Source organism: Chelonoidis abingdonii, chromosome 4 (genome assembly GCF_003597395.2).
Source record: "Chelonoidis abingdonii isolate Lonesome George chromosome 4, CheloAbing_2.0, whole genome shotgun sequence".
NCBI lineage: Eukaryota > Metazoa > Chordata > Testudines > Testudinidae > Chelonoidis > Chelonoidis abingdonii.
Genome location: NC_133772.1, coordinates 98,498,567 through 98,512,777, shown reverse-complemented (window position 1 = coordinate 98,512,777; position 14,211 = coordinate 98,498,567).

Here is a 14,211-nt window from a genome sequence, read left to right as displayed (position 1 = left end):
ACTATGGTAATACAAATAAATAAAATAATAATAATAATAGTTAACATGTTTTCTAACACAATGTGTTTGCTCACTGCAGACAAGGCCAGTGAGGGGGTTGGAAGAACATATATAAAGGTTCTCAGATCAGAAGTTCCATAGGGTGGCCATGACTGCAGTACTCTGCTCGCTGCACTCCAATGGAATCGGTGTGAGCTGTGGCATTGAGGTCCAATACAGTTCACATAAGGGAAGAAATGAAAGTCTGGTGCAGGCTGGATTGAGGTGTGTTGGGTTGGAGTGTGGGGCATGGGAGAGCCTAGGCTGGCTATGGGATAGACTGGGATAAGGTAGAGTAAGTGCATGTACATGAATGAAGTGGGTATGTTGGTTCAGGATGTGTTGAAGAGACTAAACTGGTATGTCTGAGAGGCTGGGATGTGGGTTAGTGGGGACTGGAGTCTGCGGGAGAGAGTGGAGTGGGCTTGGGAGATAGACTGGCTTAGGCTGGCATGAATTTCTGCACAGCTCAGACAAGCTGCTTGATAAGGCTATGAAAAAAGAGCTGGTTTTACCATTGTTTTGCTTAGCAACAGCAATGGAAAAAAAAGGAGTGATCAGTTGGGATTGTCAGTTGCTCAACCCATTAAACTATTAAAAGGGAACACATCTGATCAGAGAACTGCACCTTCAGGGGTGCCAAATGGGCTCCCCAGAGCTCCATGAGCAGGACTGCACGTTTGTCTCCCTCTTGTTCTCCCTTTATCCCTCACTTTTGTTGGCCTAGGAGCACGCTGCTGCTGCAGTTACTATTTACAAGCTGCCTTTTTGTGACTTGTGTGTAAGGAGACCCCGATCACGTTGTTCCAATGCAATCTAAGCAGAGAATATCATAGAGAGTCTCCTCACACACAAGTCATTATGGATCTGGATACAGTAAAGCTTGCTTAATTTTCATATACTCCAAAACAGATAGCAATTACTGCTTGAATATTTGAGCAGGTACAGGATGTTTTGACTGATCATGTGAAATCCTGTTAAATTGTCCTAAGGCCTCTTATATTTTTTGGTAACATAGAGCATTTGTTCCTAAACTCAAATTCTACTGGTATTTCTGGAAAATAATTAGCAAACAAATAACAACATTGATTTAAAAATATGAATATTTCATATTTGGTCACTACAACACATACTGCAGGCTCACTTACACAATCCATATCACCTGCCTCCTGTATGTAAAAGAACGCAGAACACTTATTTTGATCAGGAAAAAATAACTTTCCAGGTTTTCTGTTTTTCTTCCTTGCTTCATTTTAATTTATTTTCTCCACCCTCTTCTCTGCTTTTCCCCAGACCCTATTTTTTGACTCTCCCCAAATCATCCTGGTTCAAAAATTCTCTTCCCCCAATCTCTTCTCTGGCCCCATTCTTAACCACTGTTCATAGCTTCTTTTCCACCCCCCCTTCTCCTTTTCTCTTGCTCCTTTCAGTTTTTCTCCTCACTTCCTTACCTCTTTGATCAGCCCTTAGAAAGATGTGAGTTCTTAAAAATGATAAATTCAGCTCTTGAGCTGCTGACCCAGCAAACTCAAGATTTGAGCTTCCTATAGCCAGGAAATAATGGTGCTTAGCTTAATGGAAAATGTCACTGATTCTCTGGTGGGCACAGGATCTCTTTGACCTCGATTGTCGATAAAGCCTCCTTGCTAGGCTTACCTTCCTGCCTTTTGCTGACATTTTGAATTTACCATACTATTGCCCTGTGCATTAAAAAGTATCAGGTCACGCCTCATAATGCATAGCCTAAGAGCTAACGAAATTCAAACATAAAAGGCAGCAAAGTACAATTGGAGCCAACCCCAGCTAGAATCTCCAACCCCTGTGCATCCTGGCTCCTCCCTTTTTCAGTGGTGAAGCCCTGAAATAGCGTAATGGGTCCAACTGAATGATGCTGAGCCCTGGATCCCATACTTGCCAGAACTCCACTGATCATTGGGATATGAGTTTGACCTGCTACTGCTTGGAGGGCCTCTAAATCCTGGTCCTCCTGGGTAATGTCCCCATCCTAGGCCATTCCAAACCTGACTGGCCTGAAGAGCACCAATATGCATCTAAATCCAACCCTGGGCCCTTTGCGTCGCAACACCTCATGCTGTCAGACAAACAACCCCAGCATCCCATTTCTTTCAAATTCGTCAAATATGCCAAATCTGAAAATGGTGGCTTTGTGGAAAGAAAGCAGCTGATTATTTTATTTTCTGTGAATGATGGAATGGGGACTAATACAGTGATGACCTAAAGTACATGTTGGTAAATTGTGAGCGTGCAAATGGGTGTAGGGGGTGGTGTATAGGACAAGAAAGCAACCAACACGAGTGTAAGGTAAACAGACTCCTCTTTTATACATGTAATCCCTCCTGCCGGTTGTTTTTTCCTGATACAATCCTACCCTTCTGCCCTCCCCATGTAAAATCACATTTATTTGCATATCTCCTCTCAATTTGGTCCTAACACTTGAATTTCCAGGAGTGAAAAGTGAATTCTTTAAAGGCACATAAGTCAAATACAAAACCAAAATCTTCAACATGAAAATGGAATATGGATTTAGTTATACATTACATCACTAAAAAAGGCCAAGAGATGGCATCATAAATCTTTTCCACAAGGTACCAAGACTAATTATACAGCCAGAAATTTTTTCCAAGGACTTTATGTAGGTATAATATTCATATTATTAATTGGCACACTCACAAAGAACCTCAGAATTCATAAGATTACTTTAACTACTGTGCATAATACATGCGTAGGAGGTTAGTATTTAATTTGAAGCCTGATATTTACAATTCCAAAAATTGTTTTGTTCGGAATTTGTCCAAAATTTATTTTGGAATAGAAGAGAGAGAGAGAGGGGAAAAAAAGTAAAGTGTAATTGAAAAAAAAGATTGTCAATTGTCTTCTATACCTTGGACACTTGGGGGCAGCATTGTCCACTGAATATTGCAGGAAGAGCTTAGAACAGTGAGAATTCAGTAAAAAATCAGGGCAAGCAGGCTCCCTTTAAGAAAAGCTTGTGAGCCTAAGGAAAACTTAATTAAAGGCAGAAGAAAATCTGGCACTCAAGAAAGGCATGGGCAGGGGGGACACGTTCTCTTTTGGGGGCTCATTCAGTTCGTGATCCCTCCGTCTGTTACATGTTCAGAACAAGTCTTGTCTCAGATTTCTCTTTCATGACAAGATCATGACATAAAATTGACAACGCAGACAGTACCTCACAATCACTGTAGCTTCAGTGCCTCCTGCACACTCAGTGGTGGGAGGATGGATAGCTCAGTGGTTTGAGCATTAGCCCACTAACCCTGGAGTTGTGAGTGCAATCCTTGAGGGGACCATTTAGGGAACTGGGGTGAAAATCTGTCTGGGGATTGGTCCTGCTTTGAGCAGGGGGTTGGACTAGATGACCTTCTGAGGTCCCCTCCAACCTTGATATTCTGTGAAAAATGTTCTGGCATCTGAGTAGCAAGATTTTCAACTTGTTTTGTGTCTAATCAGTAATGTACTTATGGTCTGGGCAAAATTAATCAGAACAGTATCTAGTGCCAGCTTACTGAGTTTTCAGAACCCACAATTAGGGCCAGATTGTCACAAGAGATTTGCTCCCATTTAGACACCAACATAAGTCAGACCAGACGCGATATTTCGATCCCCGAGCAATCGATTTTAACGCGCCGATCCGGCGCGTAGTCTAGACGTGGCCTTACACAACTTCAGTTATGTGAATAACATAACTGAAGTCAACATAGTTAGATCCACTTACCATGGTGGCTACACTGTGCTGTGTCAATGGAAGAGCATCTCCTGTCGACTTCCCTTACGCTTCTCAGGGAGGTAGAGTACACAAATCAATGGGAGAATGCTCTCCCATCGATTTGGCATGTTCACCACACCCACTAAATAGACACTTGCTGCATCGATTGCAGCTGTGCCGATCTACTGGTAAGTGTAGACAAACCCTAAGTGTGGGATTTTTCCAAAGCTCCTAAGGGTGTATCATATAACAATAGCAGTGAAGCCACAGAAGCCCAGGCGGCAGCTCCTGCTAGCTGCAAGTACATACCCAGAGTCCCAGCGAGGCTTGTATAACCTCTTCTGCCACAACTTCACTCCTACTGTTATTGGAGCAAGTTAGAGCAAAACTAGCTCAGGTATGTCCACACATGCTGCAGTCACACCACTAGACAAACCCTAAGTGGTTTGGAAACACTAATCCACTTAGAAGTCAATGGAACTTGTGCACCTCAGTGCTTTGAAAATCTCACCCAAACTTTTCACTTTCAGCAAAGGTGACTGAAAGGGTTAAGCTGTCACTAAACCTTGTTGGTGAAATTCTGAAAGAAATAAGAGAAATAAGATTGCTCAGCTGAGGTGCAATCAGTGAATATCTTGATGCATGTGTGGAAAAAGCCATTAGTCTCTGTTTACTATTTATGACGATACTAATTCCATATTCTGTGGAGGGGCAAGTGCAGACGCTAGAGGCTTTTCACGTAGCCCATTAGCAGGCAGCAGTTCACCTATGTGTTAGCCCTCTATCCTGTCTCAAAATGTCAAAACACCTGGAGGTGACTCAGCAAGAGAGAGGAGCAGATAACAGAGAGGAAATGTTGAGTTCAGTCCCTTCCATTGCAGCTTGTTGGAGCCTCTTAGAAAAGCTGTGGGAGAGCCCACTGGTGCAACAAAGACGGGGAGCGAGAGCATCCAGGAAGCTTGGCCAGGACAAACAAGCAACACAGAGGGAGATGGGAGTACACAGACAAAAAAGAGGCAAGAAAGGAGACAAGGAAGAAGGGAAAGAGCAGGGAAAACACAATGGCAGAGAATGGATGAAAGGGAGGAGTTAGCAGACAAGCACCAAAGGAAACGAAGTTAAAGAGTAGGACAGTGTGACATAGTGAAAGGAGAAAAGAGAGACAAGTGGAGAAAAGGAAACAAAAGAGCAGGAGAAAAGTACTGCCCAAAAACCAAAAAAGAGGAGATAAATGAGCTGCAGAGCAGGAAGAAAACAAAAAAGCAGTGTTGCCAACTCCATGATTTTATACTGTCTCACAACATTTCCTGTTTTTTTAAGCCCCGCTCCTGGAGTCAAGTGATTATTTGAGCATATCCATTTTCATTTTAAAAAAAGTAAGTTTCTAGCCCTCATGGTTCTGGAGAAAAGCTTGAAATATGAAGCCAGTGTAGCCTAAAGGCTCAGAGACCAGAAGGCAAATAAAAAGAACTGCAAAATTATTTTTAAATCCCATGACTATTAAAGCCAATCGCATGATTTTTGAGCATGTAGGTTGGCACTATAGAGAAAGAAAATCCACTTTTGTCAGAAACAGTGACACCTGTCTGACGCAGGCAGAAAACTCCACTTCTCTAAAACCTTACTATGGCTGTTTCCAGAGCAATAGTGCTGGACTGAGTTAAAAAGGTTGGACAACTGGAAAAGAACGAGAAAGAGAAAGAGAAAAAGGAATAACTATTTCTGAACTGTTTCTTGGTGTGCAACGTGGGGAGAAGAGATCTGCGGCTCCCTGTTCCAGAGTGTCAACCAAAAACCTCTGTCAAGTCCCACCCCTCCTCCTGTCATATCATCATCCTCTCTCATTTTACTGAGAATTAGTTGCTGTGGTAAGGACTGTGCTGGCCTAAAATTACTTACCACGTTATCAATGGAATCAATTACATGCCTAAGCAGCCTCCGACATCTCCGCAGTCACTCTGCTAATAACAGCCTTACAAGCACTTTGCATACATAAACCAATTAAATCCTCACTATACTTTACAAGCTGATTACAGTTATCCACATCTTACAGGTGGGGAAACTGAGGCACAGAGCGACTAAGAATTTTGTTTAAAGATCATAGTAGTCAGTGGCAGAACTGGAATTAGAATTTAAGTGTTCCTATCACCCAGACCTGTGCTCGATCTGCTTGACCATGCTGCCTCCCAGTTACACATTGCTGCTTTGTTAATAGCAATGACAACGAGTGATAGCCCCGAGCCTTAGAAGTAGAGCTGGGAGGAACATTTTTGATTACATGTAATTTAACAGAAATATGCTGTTTTGTTGAAGCTGAAACATTTTGTGAAGACGTGTTAATATGGATTATATTTTTGACGGGGTAGTTCTGAGGTCCAGAGAGAGAGAGAGAGAGAGAAAACCAATCCGAATTGAAAACCTGACCTTTTAGCTCAGAAAACAGATATTTTGACACTATTCCATTTCACAAAAATGTTCAGCATCTTTTGTTTTTGTTCCAGTGTGACCAAAAACAAATTTGGTTGTGATAGTTGTCACAAAACAGAATTGTTGTCCTTCGGTCAGAGCTACTTATAACTTGAACTCACTCTGTGACATGTCAAAAAGTTTGACCACCCTTGATATGTGTATATATATATATACACACACACACACACTCAGAGGGAGAGAGACAGAGAGAGAGACAGCACTCAATATTTGAAATACAGTATATGAAATTGCTCACAGCACATTAAGAATGCTCAGCAACGTGTAATTTTAGGGTTGCACTTTATGTTGTAAGACACATTGTGCTTTTAGCAATCTTTTTTCACTCACTAAGCACACATTATTTGAGTTTTCTAGTTGAGTACAGACCTAAAAGAATCTTGGCTTTTTAAAAGAGGGCCATATATTATCATCAAATACTGAGGTCTCAAATCAGCTGTTATTTGAACACTATCTGCTTCTTCTGAAAGTCCTGTATCATCCTTTCATCAATATTCTTTATAGCAAGCCATGAATTTGGAGGATATAAAACCTACAAGTCCCATTAAAGAGGCTTTACATACAAATTGCATATTCTTTGAATGTTCTTTTTATAAAAATAGTTCTAAAAGATCTTTTTGTTTGACCTTTCTTCATTTCCTTAGTTTGTTTTCCTCATCAAGGACTTTCAAAGAATATTTCTCTTCATTCATTTCACCCAATGAAAAATAGTGGGAGCAGTCTCCTAACACCTCTGCTCCTTTCCTTAACCCCCCATCACATCCACAATATCTGCCCTATAGTAAAAAGGGGAGCAAAGGTGATGGGTAACAGCTGTCAAACAAGAAAGTTGTGAAACGGTATATGTGTGGAAGAGAAATCAAATAAAAAACGGAGATGAAAAAATAATTTACTGTATGTAGCGCAGAGGAAAAACTCATGATGAAGTCTTACGTTAACTCACATAATGCTTTCAAGAATCAGAAAAATGACACTGTCAAAACACAACATTAGTTTTCAGAAGCCTGCAGGCAAAATTTTATTTATTTAAAGTTAGCTCCTATTTTAATAACAAAAAAGTGGCAGCATATTCTACATCAAAGAAAAAACTTTTCCTAATGTTTCCATTCCTTTTCTGAAGTACGAAAGCTGAAGTACCAGAACTGTCTTTCTCTAAATAATTATGTGAGTGTCAGGATCTCAACTTGTGAAAGCTTTTTCTCTGCAATGGGGATTGTACTATAGAGACTCATCTCTGGCACTGCTTAACTTGAACAGCAGCAGGGGGATATTTTGACTATTTCTATTTAAATCGTTAGTTTTAAATGAGATCCATAAGAATTAAAGAAACGGCCTGTGTCCAAACCATGGATCTGAATGTCTGTGTATTTTAGTTCCTATGTCAAAGATGAGAGCAGTCAAGGGCCACCTCATAGGATTTTGCAGACGCCAATTGTCCATCCAATCTCTGTGATTAGTATTTATTATTTGTTATGCAGAGGCACCTAGGACAGATCATTCATTTACAGAAAAAAGGCAAATAAATGGTGGTTCCATCACTTATCTCTCACTTTGTTCTCTTCCTTTAGGGCACCCCTTCTGCCCTAACTTCTGGAACCATTGTCTCTGGTGATTTGCCTGCACATGGAGCATATGGATTAAAGGCAGTTTTGCATTACCACTTTAAAATCTTGTTTTAAGAACTACAGAGATATTGAAATGCATTTAATGATCTTTTTCTTGGAGACAATATTTCTTTTTCTTGATCCTTGGTATATTAATATTTTACTGCTTACAAACCACTAACGCTGAGGTGGCAGGCCGTGGCCCATTTCCCCAAAGCCATCTGATAAATAGAGAGTAGTCATTCTCCCAGGTCCTCATTCCTCTGGGTTTATTCTTATTTATTTTTGGCTCTTTGATTAGTTCTTAATAATACCTTTACTTTTGGCACTTGCCTTCTTTCTTGTCTTCTTTTCCTCATTGTCTCATACCATTTAATGCTCTCCATTTGAACCTCAGTGGTCATGGCATTAGAACTGTGCAAAATCTCCCAAGCTTGGCTGCACTGGTTTTGCATTTGAATGAACCTGTTTTTTTCTTGAAATGCTTTCATCACAAACTAATAGGCAAGTTTTGGTTTGAATGTCTGTTCTACAGTGGGATTGGGTCTTCACTCTGATGTGACAAGAGAAATCTGGTGTCCCAGAAACATATTTCTCCTGACTAATGAAAGATGGGAACTACAGAAGGTGTGGCTAGGCTTCTGACAGAAATAAGCCTTAGCTCTGACCCAATGATAGAACTCTTACCTCAAAGGAACCACATTCTTCTTGAAAAAATTGGGAAATAATAATGATTTGGCAACAGAATAAAATATGTGAACATTTCTCAACAGGAATTATGAAGGAATGTGAAGGTCTCTCCCTGTCAGAGTCAGACAGACAGGAAGAAGAGCTCACAGCAGAAATTGGTAGGTGGTAGAGTCTTCTTTTCTGAGTCACAGAAAATAATAAAGCTTCATGGTTGCCATTGTAGCTGTAAGGTTGCAGTACATTATGTGACAACTGTCCTTCTGGAGGTCTGACCAGTGGATTTGTATGGCTTCGCTCCACAGTATATAAGGTTTACAGTCTCTGATGATACTCCCCTATGCCCCCTATATGCAACAGACCCACAAAAGGTCATCTATGTCCAGGGCTTTCCAGGCCTGCGGAGAGAGGGGCTGGTTGTGCACGTTATGGCCTACAGTATTGTGTATTGGTGCTCTGTGCTGTTAAATACCCAAGTGGCAAAGGGAATCTTGTATACATAATTTGTAAAGCACTTCAGGATCCTCTGAGGTTAAACGTGCTATAAAAATGCAACAGATTATCATGCATGTTCTCAAGATCTTTAGCTTTATGGAGATGACTCCTCTTGTGACTGCTACAGATATTATAGCAAACCAGACTCCAAACTTTCCAGCTGGTGCACAAGCAAATTGGTGTTCATGATCATATTCATGATCATTTTTTTTCAAAGATATCATCCACCTTTGACTTGGATTTGTGCATAACTTGAAAAAGACTCAAGATTTTTGAAAAAACAGAGAACAGAAAAAAGAAGCATGACCTAAATTCAGCTCACTGCAACTTTATTTTGTATACCATGTCTTTCAAATGTTTGCAAAAGGCTTCAGATTGTACACAATCTATTTCACAATCCTTTAGCATTAAATAGAATTACAAATATAAACAGCAACGAGACAGCAAATTTAGGTTGGACAGTCAAAGGTAAAAAATGGTTTGAAGAGATTTCAAATTGCATAGAGAGTCAAAGGACTGATGAAACAAGAAGGCTGGTCCCGATTCAATGAGCTGCAGGGAAGAAGGCCCTCTTGTCCACCAGTAATCAGATCTTTTGGGGGAAGAAACCAGGGCCTGAAGAGAAGAGGTAGGCTGGAGGAAGTCAGTCTATGGAGATTTTCAAAAAGGAAGGTGAGAAGTTTTGAATGTGATCCCAAAATAAATGAGATTCCAGCAATGAGCAGCAGAGAGGAAAATGCCAGGAAAGTTCAAACAGATAGGTATCAAAAGAGAAAAGGCAGTAGTAGGAGGCTCAACAGTGGGCAAAATCTACCCATGAATTAATTATACAAAAGATGAAGCCAAAAATCCAGAGCAGTGAGTCACTGGCAAAAGAGCACTTGCATGAAACAGAAGGGTGCAGTTCTCAGGTACCCCGTCTGTTTTTTAAAATTAAATCTTAAAATATGTCAAAAACATTCACTGTTCAGATGAGAGAAAGTTGAAAAAAAAAAAGCCTTCAAGATCTCAAGTCTGTATTTTGAATGCTTGGCTAATACATCAACACTGGCTGGCCTGCCAAAAATATTAAAATACAAGTAAAGACATCATAAATTAGTAAATTGTCAAGTGTTCTTAATATGTATTCCTGGTGCCAGACATACTTATAATAGTAAAAACAGGTTACCAAAAAAGGCTAAAATATTAGTGCCAGCGACTAGTCAGAGAGATCAGAATAGTTTTATTTTCACACACAGAATAAGTTGGATCTGTAGAAGCCAACGCTTTCTCAAAGAAGTGATGATGATCTAACTTTGGACAAACACAAAGTTTCTCTGTTTAGGATTTCCGTGTTCATTTGGAGAACTTTATACCATACAGTACAAATCTTCCATTAAATCAATGCATTCATTTGTTTGAAATACAAGTTGTATTCAGTCACTGTATTTTGATAGAGTACAACATTGCACATAGGCAGGAGATAATGGATTGAACAGAATGTCCTTGAAGGAGAATATTTGCTTCAGATCACCTCTCTTATACCCAGGAGATATTCTGCTTCCAATGCTTGCAAGACTTCTGAAAGCTGGGGGGAAAGGTGCACCAATGCTATGTGGTGTAACAAATCAGCTTTGAATCACCTACCTACAAAATCTGAAAGGAAAAAATATTAAATAATCTCTGCTTAAAATATCTCAATGTCATCCTTTAACCTATTTAGGAAGATCAGCTCTGGTGGCTTAATGGAAGTCCAACCATGTGTACTGTACAAGCTTAATGGTATTGTAGCCATCCAGTTTTTGAAATGAGTGAAACACAAAGTTATTAAATCAGTTTTCCTCCTGCAGTCCCATTTGGTCATTCCCTTTAAGCTTATTTCTGTGCAATTAAAGAAATAGGTATGCAGATTGTTCTTAAAAGAGGCAGAAGACAAAGTTCACTGACATCTAACTCTGTAACCAATACAAGAAATAGATCTCACCTATTTTTTAAAAAAAATATCTCATAGTATATTTTGAGCTCTTGGTACAGAAGAAAAGGGAGACAGCAGAACTTACGTCTCTACGTTACATTTTAAAAAAAAATCATTTTCCCCAACTGCTAACACAGCTTTCCTGTTGGACTGAAATGTGTCTTCCCCACATTTGTGTTTTCAGAGCTGGAATCTTCATCAGTGTACCTGTTGTATCATAACATGAATAAATCTTAAATTTTCCTAGGGGGTTTTATAAAAAATCAAAGAAACAGAAGAATTTGTGTGCATGTGTGTGTGTATAGAAAAAACCAAAGCTCTCAAAACCAATATCTTACCTCAGCATAAGTATTTACATACCCAAGATCAAAACTGGTCTAGGTAAACTCTACAGCACTGTCAATCCTATGGTAATAGTTACATTTATACATGTCAGATATTAGCGTCCTTTTTCCTCTCCCACTCCTGCTCTCTGTGTAAGGCCTCCCCCCCACCTCCCCCCCCGGCCCTTCAACTAACACTCTTTGATTACAAAGAGACTGAAGAAGAGCTTTGTGAAACTTCCCATTCACAGCAGGGCCAGGTAGTTATGCTGAAAGTACCAAAGCATACAGCAGATAAAAAGGTGTTAAGACATTTTCTTCTGTTATAAAAGTCATAGGCCTCTATATGAAGCAGCATTTTAACTTGTGTTTCAATATTGAACAAATTACCTTGTTCATATTTAAAACTCAGTAAACCCAGCTTCTAACCTCAGTTACTTGCATTACAGCGAGGAGGTATGAAGCCTTTCAAGTCAGCACCAAAAGACACAATTTCTTTCCCTCCCACCCAGCTATTCACAGAGTAAACATTTTAAAGCTCTTCTAGCTGTTTCAAGAAAAGGAAAGAATTCCTGGCTGGAAGCATTTCTTGGACCAATGCATTGCTTCACCATTTTTCAGCACCTACACAAATTATCGACCCAGTAGGGGGGGAGGGAAAGGGTGCTAGTTTGAGGCTTGAAATCTTGACATCAGACAAGCGGGACATCTTTGAGAACAAGTATCCTGTCAGCTGAGTATATATTGTATCATTCACTGTAGTACAGATGCTAGGATAACGTGTATTTGAATGCCTTTTCTAAGGTCAACATGAACAGATTAATGAGATATGGTACAGAGATGGGCAAATTGGTACCTCTTCTCTGGCGCCACGTCTCTTTTTGTGTAAAAGCTAAAAGCACTGATCCACACTTGAAAGGCTTTGTCTCCATTTCCTCTCCCATTGGTCCCCACCTTGTGCCTTGTCGTCTGGCCACTCTTCACATTGGAACTAATAAAATGTGTGTATTTTAAAAGCTAGGGGGAAAAACATGCTCATTGAAGCTGAATGTGGTGAGCGGTTGTCTGGCTGGCCAGGAGAAAGGGGTGAGGGGGTATTGCCCTTTCCTTGGACACCTCTGCAACTGGGTGGCAGAAAGGTTCTTAAGTGGCTGGACCAGGTGAGGGAGAGTCCCCTTCGGGAGGAGGGGTGTCATTCCAGAGAAGCCCTCTCTCATCGCAGTTGGGCTAGCAACACCTAATAGTCCCTATTTCGTATATTGCCCTGTTCATCTCTAGTGCTTAAAGTGCTTCACAATATTTTAAGGTATTTATCCTCACCACTGCCTAGTGAGGTAGGGAAACATTACAACTCCAGTTTAACAGATGGGGAACTGAGGCACAGAAAGGCTAATGACTTGGTCATAAAGGAAGTCCATAGCAGACAGGGAATTGAATTTTGGGTCTTTAAAAGAATCAACCTTTTGGGGAAAAATGGACTGGAAGCACTGACTGAAAGAGGGGTAAGGAGTGAGCTTCACCAAGAGGCTGCCACCCTTCTGTCTCCTTGGAGTCCAGGATCCTCTGTGACACTGTTAGGCTTTCATTGTCCTGATCCTGACACACGTCCTGACCACACTGGCCTAACAGAAGGATGCAGATGACATTGCCACCTCCACCAGCTTTGGCTAAATCCCAACCACCACATTGTTGTCATCCCCGTCTCATGTGTGTTCTTTTCTTTCCCCATATTATTTCTTCTCTTTCCTATCCCTATCCTTTTGCCTTCTGTCAAATAAGATTCTGGCTTAGCTGGCCAAGACTGCATAATTTGCAACACTGCCCTAAGCATGTGACCACAAAGTAGATAAAAGTTATGCCCTAAACAGCCTGACTCTGGTACAAGCTGGTCTCGCAGTGCTCAGTAGAGCTCTGTGCCATGATTCTGTTTTGCAGTGAACTGCAAATCAGAGGTGCAAGTCAGAGTCAACACCAGAGATGGAAGCTGGATTTTCCATCTTTGCTGTTATTTTTTCTTTCCCTTTTGTGTGTGTTTGTCTTGTTTTGTCTTCGAGAATATGAGATCAGACTTCAATAGCAGCAGCAATAACAACAGCTCCAGCTCATCCCAACTAACTTTTTCTTTTCCTGCCCCACTCCCTCTCCAAAAAGGCAGTTTTTACCATCTTTAACACTCTCTAAACACCACAAACAAGGGGTTTCCTTCTAAAACTTCTCTCCAGCTAAAGGAAAGGGAACAAGGGATATTGTTAAAATGAAAGCCGTACGTAATATTTCACATTTCAAATGATTTGACCGTTTCCCCCCTTTTTTTTGTTTATATCCTCAATAAAAGGTTAAAAGCTTTTAAATGGTGTGTTTGAACTAAGCAGGCTGAGATCTGTGCATACTAAACCTCAAACCTTGTTGAAAAGTGTTCAATGTTGGATAGTTTCAGGGTCATGTTAACACCTTTGAATCTTTGGGCCAATTTATTCCATCAACATTATTATAACGGTCTTAGGCTACTCGAAAAATGACACTGACTATTCCTAAACAAATGTGTTGATAACAGCATCTCCCTGACACCAGACTCTTTCCCATTTTCTCAGGGAATGAATCAGGAACAAGAATCTTAAGTTAAATCTGTCTAAGCATCTGTAGCGTGTAATGATATGTAACTACCTCTGTGTCTTCCCCCTTCTTTCAAAAGCGTTTGAATGAAAACAAACTAATAATTGACCAACAAACATTTTACACATTATGAATTTAAGGAAAAAATTACCCCAATTAGTAGAAAAAGCTTCAGGATGAGTTTTTAATTATTATAGAAAATAGCTGTGACCAAAACAACCCTCACTTAACACTGTGGCTACTGTACTGTATTTTCTTGTGTGG